Raw genomic sequence first — 13,822 nt, 5'->3', positions numbered from 1 at the left:
AACCTGATGGGTCCAAAGTGCAAAGAGATGAATCCATTTCTTGTATGTTTACTAATGTGTTGGATTAATTTTCTAATATATTTCAGTGACAACTTGAATTTTAACTGTTATGATATTCTAGTTTTCTTAGTTGATGTCTTCACTGTTCTTGGCTGAAGGCTTGTCAGTCTTAGCTATATTCCCACGGAAAGTTCTTACCTTCACTTCTTTTTTTCTTTTTGTCAGTCCTGAGGCTTGAATTTTGGTCCTGGGCACTGTTCCTCAGCTCTTCAGCTTAAGGTGTGCACTCTATCACTTGAGCCACAGTTGCCACTTCCAGTTTTCTGGTGGTTGATGGGAGATGAGTCTCATGGACTTTCCTGAATCAGCTGGTTTTGAACCATGATCCTCAGATCTCAGCCTTCTGAGTAGCTAGGAATACAGGCGTTAGCCACCAGAGCTCAGCTTCTTTCACTGATTTTTTTTACATTGATCTTTTAGTCTCCATTTCTTTCATTTTTACTCTGATGTGTGTGTGTGTGTGTGTGTGTGTGTGTGTGTGTGTGTGTGTGTGTGTGTGTTTGTGTGTGTGTTTATATATGTGCCTGTCCTTTGGCTTGAACTCAGGGCCTGGGCACTGTTGCTAATCTTCTTTCTCTCCAGGCTAGTGTGCTACCACTTGAGCCACAGCTCTGCTTTGTACATTCTGGGGATAATTTATTGAAAATGAGCCTCATGGACTTTTCTGATGCCTTTGAACCACAATCTTCAGATCTGAGCTTCTTAAGTAGCTCTGATTAATGGTGAGCAGCCATCAGTTCCTGGCTGGCTCTATCCTGATTTTTATGATTCTCTTTGTATCCACTGTTCTGGGTTTGTTTTTAGATTGTGCTTCATCATTGATTGCATTTGAGACACCTGACCTTTCTCCTGGCAGGCCCGCACAGCTGTAAATTCCCTCAGAGAAGCTTTTCTGCATCCAAGAGGTTCTGGAAAGTTGTGGTATGGTTTTGATTCTTGAATTTGTAAACTTGTTCCTTCATTTGATCCTTAAGTCTTATGGCTGACTTTGGGCTCGACAGTCTATCTCTTGATGAGAGGGTGTCTTAAGCCAACATTCTAACTTGGTCTGGACTTATGGGTCCATGGCATCCAGTAATACTAGTTCATGAAACCGGGGCAGCAGTAGGCATCTGTGGGCTGGCTCGCTGTTTGTCAGCAGAAGTTAACGGTCTTTATCTCATCAACCTAACTTGGGTTTGATGTCTCCCCTGCTCTCGTGGGACAAGCAACTGGGGCTCCATTTCAGGTCTGTTCCCATTTGCTTGGGACAGTTTTTCACCCTGAACTTTCAGTTTTCAGTCTTGGCTGGTGATGTGTCATCTCTATGCAGTGTTGGTTTATAACTGGGCTGGTCCAGCTCTCCCTCCTGGCTGACAGGCACAGGGTAGAGCCAGGACACTGCTTTACAGTTCAGACAGGTGTATACAGATCTGGAAAATACTGTCAGTTTTATGTTGTATATCAATTGGCTTTGAGACAATGCTATGTGCTTATGAAAAAATGGATGATTTTCCCAGGTCAGGGGTGTGGCTCAGTGAACAGTAAGAGGACTTGAGCAGTAGGAGGATGTGAATAATAGGAGGATGGGAAGAGTAGAGCCTCCACAGGCAGCCTGGGTCCTTGGCCAGCTCTGCCATGGCAGGCAGCATGCCTAGGGGTCAAGACACTCAGTGTGAGTGTTTAGGACTAAGTCTCCCCACAGAAAAGGGCAGAGACCAAGGCCCCAAGACACTCCCCACAACACCAACTAAGAACTGAGGGCCAACTATTTCTACACCTTTATTTCTTTGTGAAAAGATGGAAAAAAGGAATAAAATATAAACAGTACAGTTGACACAAATAAATCACCAGGGTGGGGGCGGGGGGAGGGAATGGGAGGAAGGTGGGAGGCAGGTGGGGATGGGGTTCCCATCTCAGCAGCAAGAGGCAGGGACCCAGATGCTCGCATCTCTCCCTACAGGGCAGGAGTGGCATCTTCCTCCTGGCTGCTGTCCATCCCACTGTGTGTCCCTCAGCCTTTGGGAGGTGGCCGGGCAGCGTCTCCCCAGGCTGCTCAGGGAACATGAGTGGGTCCAGGTCTGGGATCAGGTCATGCATAGGGAGGGCTGTCAGCGACTCACTGGCTCCATGAGGGAGGAGCTCAGGGAGGGCTGAGCCGAGGGTGAGCCGAAGACCATGCACTGGAGGCCCAAGCACTGGCTCTTCTTCCAGCATCAGGCAAGAGACAAAACTGAAGGAACAGGTATGGGCTGGCACAGAAGCCCAGCCTGGCCCTCTTGCGCCCCTGACCAGGACCCACCACCCTCTCCCCATCCACCTGCATATCTGGCCCCCCAGCCCCTGCCTGGGCATTGCCACCCTCTGTCCCTCCGGTCCCCTGCCTGGGTACCACCAACCCTCCCACCTGCCACCACCTCCCACCCCCAGCCCACACCAGTCAAGGCCTCCTGGGCACAGTACTTGAGGTCCACATCCTGGTCTCAGGACTGGCTTGTCCTCCCTCTGCAGTGTGCTGGAAACAGAGGGGAAATGGCTGAAGCATGAAGCAGATTGGGGCCCACAGCTGGGAACTCAGTTCAGGTCTGGCCAATTCCTGCCGAATTACAACTTTCATCTCCAGATGGCTAGCGATGCTGAGCCACCCCTCACTTCCCTTCCCTTCACACCCACCTCCCCATAAGGCTCGCCACTGCTACTGCCGACTCTTCAGTCTACAGTGAAGCCGACATTGGGAGGAAGCAGCAGGGAGCAGTGGCAGCTGAACACAGTGGTGCACATCTGGAATCCCAGCCACTGAGGAAGCCCTAGTAATAGCTGGGCATGGTGGCGCCCGTTATCCTAGCGGTGTGAGCAGCATGCACAGACCAGGCAGCCTCAGCCACACATGCATTCTGTGAAATATAACCAAGGAAAAAGGGCTGGGGGCATGGCTCAAGTGGCAGAATGCTTGCCTAGCGAGGTCAACCCTCAGTATCACCACAAAGGAAGAAACAGTGTAGCTGGAGAGGAGCATAAGAACAGCAAGTCCCAGGTCACCTGTTGTCAAGGATGGGCCTGATCTTCTGCAGGGACTAAGCCACATTGAAGGGGACATTGGCAACGGGGTCCCCTGCCATGCACATGACAGAGGGCAGTATGTACTTGGTGGTGATGTCCTGCGCACACACCTCTGACAGAACCTGGCCAAGCACGTGCACACGATCAGTACAGTCAGTGACTGGCACCTGGGCCCGGGTGGCGAGGCTGAGCAAAACCTCTCTGGCATCCAAAGGTTGCAAACAACTGATACCACCTTCCTGGGACTATGATTTAAAATGAGCTCAACTCTGAAGATGCAGCCAATGGTGTATCTCACACCAGCTCACCCACGCCCAGGCCAAGGGTGCCAGAGGCCAGGAGTCCGCCCAGATCCCGATGTGTACCACTGGCCTTGGCCTCCAGCTTCTCTACTCCCAAGCTTGGTGTCACGGCAGGGCTGTGCTTGCCCCTCCTCTGGCAAGCCGGCTCCTGGGTACAGGTGGCACGTGGGCCGCACTCACGTTTATGGAGAAGATGGTGGTCATGTGGTGTACGTAGTTGGGGTCTCCAGACATGGCCAGCACCTTGGGGATGATGGTGGCATGGGCCCACTCCTTCCTGAACTTCTCCACCAGCTTCTTGAGGTTGCTGGTGGCTGCCTCACGGATGGCATAGACTGCAAGGGGGACAGGAAGGCCATGGGGGAGTTTTAGAGTGGGTCATGGCTCAAAGCCAGACTTTCCCAGGGTTCAAATATCAGGGGGCAGGGCACAGACAGAACAGTGGCGTGGACCCACCCACTGGCTGCCAGCTCCTTCTGGCAGGACTCACCATGGTCCACCAGCCATGCCATGCATAACGAGTTGAGTTTCTCATCAAAGAATTCCACTCCGTGCCAGAGGAGAGAGGTGGTGAGGACTCCAAGGGTCCCCCCGTACCTGGCAAGCCCTGGATCATGCACCAGCTGCCCAGCCAGCAGGGGCATGTACTCGATGATGGCCATCTGCACCGGCCACTTGGCATCCTCGGCTAGCTCCACGATGGTGAGCAGCAGCGACTGGATGCTGGATGCCTATCACCTCCTTCACACAGTCCAGGTTGGAGATGATGTTCAGCTGCACCTCCGTGCACTGTAGAGGATAGGACTCCAGTGATGCCTGGCCCAAGGCAGCCCAGAATGGGGGGAGGGGAGTGCCACCCACAGCAACACCTTACAGAGTTGCCATCTCCCCAGGGCCACTGCCCCATGCCCAGGCTGGCCCTGGGGATATCCAATAGACTCCAGGATGGTGATTGATCACCTGGGTGGGAGACTTGGGGAGGGGAGATTCACCTTGTCTTTCAGCTGGACCAGGAAGAGGGGCAGGAGGTGCTCGATGGTGTTGTCTTTGACCAGGATGGGAGAGAGGCCCATGATGATGAAGGCCAAGGTGGACTTCGCTTGCTGGTTGGCATATGACACCAGTTCCTGGGAGGGAGAAGTGAGGGAGGCCCCAGGGGACCTGCTTCAGCCTTCTCTGCACATGATTGACAGGGGACATGAGGGTGGGCTGCAGGGTCCATGCCTCCATCTCCTTGGCTGCAGCCTGTGACCTAGGTGCCTGGGGCGTTTCCACAGCCTATTCTGTGCCCTCTTTCCTGCCCAGCTGGATCCTTCCACCAAACCTGTTACCTTGATGCACAGCAAGATCTGGGTCATGATCACGATCTCCCGACAATCTGCGGAGAGTTTCTCGCAGAACGCTGCAGGCCAGGTTGGGGGATGAGATGGAGCTGGCTGCACCTCCACCTTGAGTCCCCCTCAAGGTGGGGCCATGGGCACCCACCTTTCACTTTTGTGGGAGGCCGCAGCCCTCAACTCGGCCTTGCAATTCTTCATCAGGTTCTGGAAGGCGGGCACCAGGTCTGTCTTGGTGATCTCAGGCCCCACTGCTTTCTGTAGCTGTAAACCTGGAACCAGGGAGAGGCGGGGTGTGTGGAGTAAAAGAGGGTCTGCCAGCCTCTCTCCTCAGCTATTGAGGCCAAAATCCAGGTAGAACCGGTGCAGATGTGTGGAGACTGGGCAGGCTGTTCTCCCCAGAGCCGGGCCTCATCCCCAGCAGCATGTGCTGAAGCCACAGACCTTAGTTCACATTATCACAAATGGGGCTTTCTGTGACCAGATCAGAAAATATGCCAGGGATGCATAGTTTGCCGCTTTTACATTTATACTAAAATATAGTGGGCTGAGTCACTAAATGGGCAGGGGAGCTAAGGAGAGACATCTCTGAAGAGGGAAGAATGGCAAAGAAACACATGAGGAAATGCTCATCATCTCTGTGCATGAAGGAAGTACAAATCACAACAACCCTGAGATTCCATCTTAATCCAGTTAGATTGGCCAGCATTGTGAATTGGAACAAATGCTGGTGGAGATGTGGAGAAAAGGAACCCTACTGTGCACCTGGTGGCAATGTGAACTAATGCAGCCACTCAGCACAGCAGTCTGCAGGTTCCTCCAAATACTGAACACAGACCTTCCCTACCACCCACTCCTGGGCATCTACACTGAGTATCATGACAAAGACACCTGCACACCCATGTTCACTGCCACAGTACTCACAATAGCCAAGATATGCAAACAGCCCAGATGCCCACAGTAGATGAGTGGACCCACAAAATGTGGACAATGAAACTTTACACAGTCATTAGGAAGCATAAAATAATGTCATTTGCAAGGAAATGGATGGAACTAGAACAAATCATGAGAAGTGAGGTAAGTCAAGATTGAAGATTAATGGTGCATGTTCTCTGATCTAAGGAAGTTAGATCTAAAATGCACTGGGATATGACAAATGCCACAGGATTCCAGAGACTCACACACAGTGAGACCAAAGGAGAGTAGTCTTAGCAGAGAATCACAAAGGCCCAATGCCTAAACATCTCTTCATATTTATATAAAATATTACACATACTGAAACAAATCCCAAGATGTGGAAACAAGATATATATATAGGTTTTAGCTTTTGATACTTTTGTGTTCTTTATCTGATAAAGAGTCTGTTCTCATGTTATCTCCAGGAGGGTCCAGGGAGGGGAAAAATGATGGAAAAAATGTGCATCCATGGAGCTCACAGGACACTGATGAAAGTGAACTGCACAACTTGTGAGTAAAGATGGGAGGGAGGGGCTGGGAGGGAATGAGAGAAGAGCAGACACTGTACAAAAAGAAATGTCCTCATTCTCTGACTCATGCATGCCATTGTAATCCCTCTGTACATCCCCTCTATAATAACAGTACCCATGTATAAAATGGGCTGTGCACAGCAGCTCACACTTACAATCTAGCTAGCTTTACAGGAGGCAGAGTTAGGAGAATTGGAGTCCAAGGTTAGCCTAGGCAAAGGTGGAGATCCTAGCTGAAAAATAAATCCAAAGGCCTCAAGAAGGGAGGCACCTGCCCAGGGAGCACAAGGCCTCACTTCACAGCCCTAGTTGCCAGTATGAACACACGTCTGGACGAATGTGTGCCTAGTGACTCTGCCTTTTCTTGGTTGCCAGAGATGCCTTACTCTTGCTCCTGACCACCACTTGCTCCTGACCATCATCAGAGCCGATGGGTCCACACTAAGGGCACCCACACAAGGGTAGCCCTCCAAGGGCTTCATGCTCTTTTACCAGTGTAACTGGTATGGAGTGCTGGTGAGCAGCCCTGTTTCTACCTCATCTCTTTGTCTGTCTGCAGCTTCCACTGCTGGGCAGCACAAGAGTCTCGCTTGGAGCCCAGGACAGAGAGCTTCACTTTCCCACCTTTCCAGGTCCTTGCCTTGTACAAAGCAGGGCGAGTGACAGCTTCCCGGTGTGAATGTGCACCACTGACCCTGCCAAGATCCAGCCCTGGCTTCTCTGCCCATGAAGGTCAGTCCGCCTGCTCCCATGCAGGACAGACACGAATCCCTCTTCCCTTCACCCTTGGCCCTGCCTGTCCACTACAGGCCTCACCCACCTCAGTGAACTTGTCAGCCACCATGTAGCATCAGGACTTGTCCTTGGCTGCCTGGTGCAGTGTGGTCATCACCAGGGCCTACAGAGCCACCTGGGGCAGGAGCTGGGCGATCTTCACACATGCCTCCACCGCTAGCAACTGCATGGAGTCCTGGGGAGCAGAAGGGGTGCTGAGTGCCCACGGGGCATAAGGGCAGAGGGCCCAGTGGCAGGATGGGGGAAGGTCCAAGAGGGGGAAGAGGAAGGGCGGAGCAGGGACCCACCTGCTCATCAGAGGCTAGGTTGGAGAACATGGGGATGATCTCACTCTTGACGTTGTCCAGCTCCAGGACCTTGGCCAACTCCCCCAGCTTGGAAGTTGTGGCCTGCCACACCATGGGGGTGTCATCTGAGCAGAGGTTCTGGAAGTACCTGGGGATCCAGAGTGACGCTGGGCAGGAGGAACTCAAGGAACCGAGAGAGGTCAGAGGGCATGGACCATTGGGCTCCATGGTTGCTGCCCAGGGCATTGGAGGCTTCATGCAGGGTAGAAGGAAGAGGAAGGGGGGGGACCTTGTGCCAGGACAACTCAAGGGAGTAGCAGGTAGGGTTACTGCACATTCATGCACCCATGGGAGGGAGGGTACTGCCACTGAGGCCTAGCAGGTGAGCTGATCCGAGGGGACAGCCAAGGGCGGTGGGGCAGGCGGTGGCAAGGGAGCTCTGGACTCACTGGTGGAGCTCTGCCTTCACAGCACCACACACTCGGGGGCAGCAGACTGAGAAAAGGCCACAGGCCGAGCTGCGGGAGGTGAACCAGTCGCCCCCCGCTAGCCGTTTCACCAGGGGCATGAAAGTGGGCTTCGAGGTCAGAGGGCAAGTGCTCGTGGGAGATGGCCCACAAGGACACCACCACCTTGTCCCGCACCACCTTCTCCTCCACAGTGGCCAAAGACTCCAGTGGAGGGCTTCAGGGGTAGGGGAGGGGCGAGTGGCACTGATGCTCTGCTCAGCCCTCCAGCCCTGAGGCCATGCCCCTGGACAGCAGCCCACCCCTCTACCATCCCAGCTCCATGGCTCTTGTGTCTGCCTCAGGGATGGGAGCAAGGACCACGCATGCCACTCACCAGCAGGCTGAGGTGTGGGAGGTGAACCAGTCGCCCTCCTCTAGCCATTTCACCAGGGGCACGAAGTGAGCTAAGGGGTCACAGGGCTAGTGCTCATGGGAGATGGCCCACAAGGACTCCACTGCCTTTTCCCACACGACCGTCTCCTCCATGGTGGACGAAGACTCTAGTGGGGGCTGCAGGGGCAGGGGAGGGGCGGGTAGCACTGATGCTCTGCTCAGCCCTCCAGCCCTGAGGCCATCCCCCTGGACAGCAGCCCACCCCTCTACCATCCCAGCTCCATGGCTCCTGTCTCTGCCCCGAGGATGGGAGCAAGGATCACGCATGCCACTCACCAGCAGGCAGTACACATACTCTGCCCCCCCCCACCAGGCCCGTGAAGGTTCCCAACTGCTCAGCCAGGGCCAGAAGGACCTCATCCTCAGTGTAGATGGTATCTGTAGGGGCAGGGCATTCCCATCACAACACACTCAGGGGCCCCGGCACCCTGCTATCCTGGTTCCAGGATGCGCAAGCTTGCTGTCAGAACCCAGAGTTTTCACATATGGCCATATGAAACTTGAAAATGAATGTTTTATTGAATTTGCTTTGATATATAGGCTTAGTCTTTTATTACACGGTTACTTAAGAAGATGTACAAGAAAATAACCATGTTGTTAAAATGTGACCAAAGTCATGTACTGAATGCTCAGCTTTATGTATGTACCTGTTCACCATTGTGTGCCTCTCCTCCATCTGCCTCATCCTCCCCAGTTACCTTCTCCTAAGTCAAGATAGTTGCACATTTGTAAAAGTATTTTGAGTAGTAATCACCCGACAGTAATCTCATCTGTAAGTCCTGAAGTTAACCAAAACCTTGCCTAAAGTTTGTCAGTTGTACTTTCTAATAATAAGATAGGACTGATGGTTTCTCTTTAATCATTTGAAAGCAGATTTGGACTATAAAGAGGATTGTTGAAACTAAATTATCAAATTGAGATCTGTTTAAAAACAAAGAACCAACTTGCTTTTGCATGAAATAACCCACTTGCTTTCTGAAAAGATAAGAATTTTGGTTATGGGCGCTGAAGGTGGCTCAGTAGTAGAGTGCTTACCTTGCATGTATGAGGCCCTGGACTTAATTCCTCTGCACCACATAAGCAAAAAGAAAAAAGCCGGAAGTGGTGCTATGGCTTAAGTTGTAGAGCGCTAGCCTTGAGCTGAAAAGCTGAGGGACAGCGCCCAGGCCTAGAATTCAGGCCCCATGACTGGACCCCCCCCCCAAAAAAAAATTTTTTTTTGGTTATGTATTGATTAGAAGTAGAAAGTCTGGGAGGAATACATAGAAATAGGTAAAAAAATAATGTGATAAAAGTAGCAACCAACTCCAAATGTTTTCACTCCCGATTTGTATTGTCTCCGGCACAGAGCAGATCTTCCAGGAAACATATATATAAATATATGAAAATGGGTTAAGTTTGACTGATCTTACATACACCACATGCTATGCTATTCCAGCTCTAGGATTTGGTTGCAAGGTTTATTTGTTGTACCTAGTCAATGAACTGTTACCAAATTCCTTGAAGAATACTAGAATCTTGAATGAGAGAATTTTATATGTATAATAATTGGTAAGCTCAGTATTTTTTAAATTTTTTGTATTGTAAAGATACTATACAGAGGGTTACAGTTACATGAGCAAGGTAAAGAGTACACTTCCTATTGAGTATTGTTTCCCCCTCCATTGTTTTCCCCCTACCATCCCTTCACTCCCTACATTTCCTGATGTTCTTTTTTTTTTTTTTTTTAAATTTCACAGTATTGTGGAATAATGATGCTCATTTAAAGTCACAAGTTCATTCTAACTTTCCTGGGGCAAATTGTCTATCAAAGTCTATAACATATAATTGTGTACACTATACACCATACATGTGATCAGCAGCATTTTTATCTCACTCTGTCAATTTAACTAATTGGTTGGTAGAATTTTAGTCATTCTCATAACAATTTCTAAAAATTTAGTTCATAGATTCCATTTGGTAAAGGAATCACTATCAGAGGTAATATTAAGTTATTAAACTAGGAAACAAGATCCACTAATATAGCTTATGGTTATTAGATTTGAACTACTTTAATCATGGGATAATCTTATGTGCTAATATAAGATTTCATAAATGATTTTAACTATATGAAGATGTAATTGTCATATAGCAAACATCCCTTTTGCATCCCTTTTGTGACCTAATTTCACAAATATTTAAAATTGTGTTGCATTTCTGCTTTGCTGTTTAAGAAAAAGATGTTTCACACACAAAAAAGAAGATGTAGTCTATTTCCATCACAAAGTATGACTAGGCCAGGAACAAGAAGGAAATCCTGTCATTTGCTGCCACATCTGTAGAACTACAGATTGCTGTGGGAAATGTAAGAAGTCAGACACAGAAAGGCAAATGCATGTTTGTGAAACAGACAAGAACAAGGCAGAGGAATTGTCATCAAGACCAGAAGGGTCCAGGTGAGGAATGGAGTCACATGCAATGAGGTAGACCAGAAACCCAGGGTGAGGAGTCACTGCTGATCCTCTCCTGAGCACAGTGACAAATTTCTGCTTCAAAATCACCACTGCTAAGATGAAAATGAGTAGGGAATTAGAGAATGAAGCTACCTCCTCAGAAACGATCAGCCATGAAAAGATATCACCCTGCTTTCAGGAATATGCATGAAATGCTTACCTCTAATCTCCAAATGAGTTCTCTAGGGATGAAAACATTTTTAGAAAAGAATGGCCATTATTGCCAAAGAAATTCCTGCACAGAAATGTCTCATTCTATTTTCTTTCTTTCTTTCTTTTGTGCCAGTCCAGCGGTTTGAACTCTGGGCCTGGATGCTGTTGCTGAGCTTTTTTGTTCCAGGCTGGTACTCTATCACCAGAGAGTGGAGATAAGAATTGGAGATAAGAATCTCATGGGCTGAACAAGTTTATACTCCCACCAACAATGAAGTAAGCTTCCCTTCTGTCCACATCCCCTCCAGCATCTGTTGTTATTAGAGTTCTTGATTTTTCCATTCTAACTGGGGTGAGGTGGTATCTCAATGTTGTTTTGATTAGCATTTCTTTTATGGCTAGGGAGGTTGAGCATTTCTTCATGTGTCTATTGGCCATCCTTCTTTCCTCTTCAGAGAAGTTTCTCTTTAAGTCTTTAGCCCACTTATTTATTGGGCAGTTGTTTCTTTGAAGATTTGTTGTTGGGGGATTTAATTTTTTGGACTCCAGGTATATTTTAGATATGAGACCCTTGTCTGTTGTATAGCTAGTGAAGATCTTTTCCAATCTGTTGGCTTTCTATTGATCATGCTAGCTATGTCATTTGCCATGCAGAAGCTCTGCAATTTCATGCAATCCCATTTGTCCAACCTTTTTTTGATTTGTTGTGTTTCTGGATCTCTATTAAGAATATTTCTGCCTGTGCCAAGGAGACCGATGATTTCTCCTATTCCATCCTGTAATATTTTCAGAGTGTCTGCTTTGTCTCCAAGGTCTTTGATCCATTTGGAGTTGATTCTGGTGCAGAGTGATATATAAGGATCTAGCTTTAGTTTTCTACAAGTAGTTAACCAATTTTGCCAACACCATTTACTGAAGAGGCCAACACCATTTACTGCTCCCTTATCGAAGATTAGATAGCTATAGGTCTGTAGGTTCATTTCTGGGTTTTCAATTCTATTCAATTGGTCCTGAGCTCTGTTCTTGTGCCAATACCAAGCTGTTTTGATTACTATGGCTTTATAGTAGAGTTTGAAATTTGGTATTGATATTCCTTCAGCACTGTTCTTTCTGTTGAGGATTGTTTTTTCTATTCAGGGTCTTTTATTGTTCCATATGAATTTTTGGATTGCCTCTTCTATTTCCTTGAAGAATGAGGTTGGAATTTTGATAGGTATCACATTGAATTTGTAGATAGCCTTGGGACGTATTGCCATCTTCCAATCCAGGAGCATGGGAGTTTTTGCCACTTTTGATTTCCTTTTTCAAGTTTTTAAAGTTTTCATCATAGAGGTCCTTCACTTCTTTGGTTAAGTTAATTCCTAAGTATTTTATTTTTTGTAGGGCTATTACGAATGGAGTTGCTTTCCTAATTTTAGCCACAACTTTCTCTTTGTTAGCATACAGAAAAGCCATTGATTTTTGAGGGTTAATTTTATACCCAGCTGCTTTGCCAAAGTTTTGAATCAGCTTGAGTAATTTGGGAGTGGAATCTGTGGGATTCTTTAAATACAAGATTATGTCATCTGCAAAGAGGGAGAGTTTTATTTCTCCTTTTCCTATTTGGATCCCCTTTATGTTTTCATCTTGTCTGATTGCTGTAGCTAGGCATTCTAATACTAGTTGAAGAGCAGTGGATAGAGTGGACAGCCTTGTCTCATTCCTGAGTTTAGAGGAAATGGCTTTAGTTTTTCACCATTGAGTATAATGCTGGCTGTAGGTTTGTCATATACAGCCTTTATTGTATTGAGGAAGGTTCCATGGATTCCTAATTTTTCCAGAACCTTTATCATAAAGTGGTGGTGGATCTTGTCAAATGCTTTTTCTGCATCTATTGAGAAAACCATGTGCTTCTTATCCTTGCTCTTGTTGATGTGATGAATTATATTAATTGATTTGCGTATATTGAACCAGCTTTGCATCGCTGAAATGAATCCTTTTTGATCGTGGTGTATGATTTTTTGGATGAATTGTTGAAGTTGATTGGCCAAACTTTTGTTTAGTTTTGCATCAATGTTCATCAAAGAAATGGGTCTATAGTTCTCTTTCTTTGATGAATCCCTGCCTGGTTTTGGCATGAGAGTTATGATGGCTTCATAGAATGAGTTTGGTAGTGAACTTTCTCTTTCAATTTCATTGAAGAGTTGAAGTAGTATTGGTGTGAGCTCTGCTTTGAAGGCTTTGTAGAATCCACTGTAAAACCATCTGGTCCTGGACTTTTCTTAGATGGGAGGACTCATATTGCTGTTTCTATTTCAATACTTGATATGGCCCTGTTAAGATGGTTTAACTCATCTTGGTTTAGTTTTGGCAGGACATTTTCTTTTGTGCAGTGAGTACCTGCTGTTCTCTCTTTCCCTCCCAGCCCCTCCCTCCCATCTTTACTCACAAGTTGTGCAGTTCACTTTCATCAATGTCCAGTGTTCTCCATGGATGCACTTTTTTTTCCCATCCTTTTTCCCTCCTTGGACCCTCCCAAAGATAACATGAGAACAGACTGTTTATCAGATAAAGAACACAGAAGAATCAAAAGCTAAAACCAAAAAATATATATGTATTTTGTTTCCACATCTTGGGATTTGTTTCCATAGGTGTAATATTTTATATGAATATGAAGAGATGCTTAGGCATTGGACCTTTGTGATTCTCTCCTAAGACTATTCTCCTTTGGTCTCACTGTGTGTGAGTCTCTGGAATCTTGTGGCATTTGTCATATCCCAGTGCATTTTAGATCTAACTTCCTTATATCAGAGAACGTGTACTGTTAATCTCCAATCTTGACTTACTTTACTTCACATAATTTGCAAATGACATCATTTTATTCTTTCTAATGGTTGTGTAAAGTTCCATTGTCCACATTGTGGGTCCACTCATCTACTGTGGGGTATCTAGGCTGTTTCCATATCTTAGCTATTGTGAGTAGTGTGGC

At 47.4% G+C, this 13,822-nt stretch overlaps 1 pseudogene; it reads right to left on the bottom strand.

Moving 5' to 3' along the window:
* Nucleotides 1-2,053: 2,053 nt before the first annotated feature.
* Nucleotides 2,054-13,822, bottom strand: part of LOC138812436 (serine/threonine-protein phosphatase 2A 65 kDa regulatory subunit A alpha isoform-like) — a 28,050-nt pseudogene continuing 16,281 nt past the window's right edge.

Source organism: Dipodomys merriami, unplaced genomic scaffold, assembly GCF_024711535.1.
Source record: "Dipodomys merriami isolate MVZ:Mamm:240054 unplaced genomic scaffold, mDipMer1.0.p SCAF_57, whole genome shotgun sequence".
Classification (NCBI taxonomy): Eukaryota; Metazoa; Chordata; class Mammalia; order Rodentia; family Heteromyidae; genus Dipodomys; species Dipodomys merriami.
Note: the sequence above shows the minus strand (reverse complement) of the source record. Positions and strands in the feature narration are given on the sequence as shown.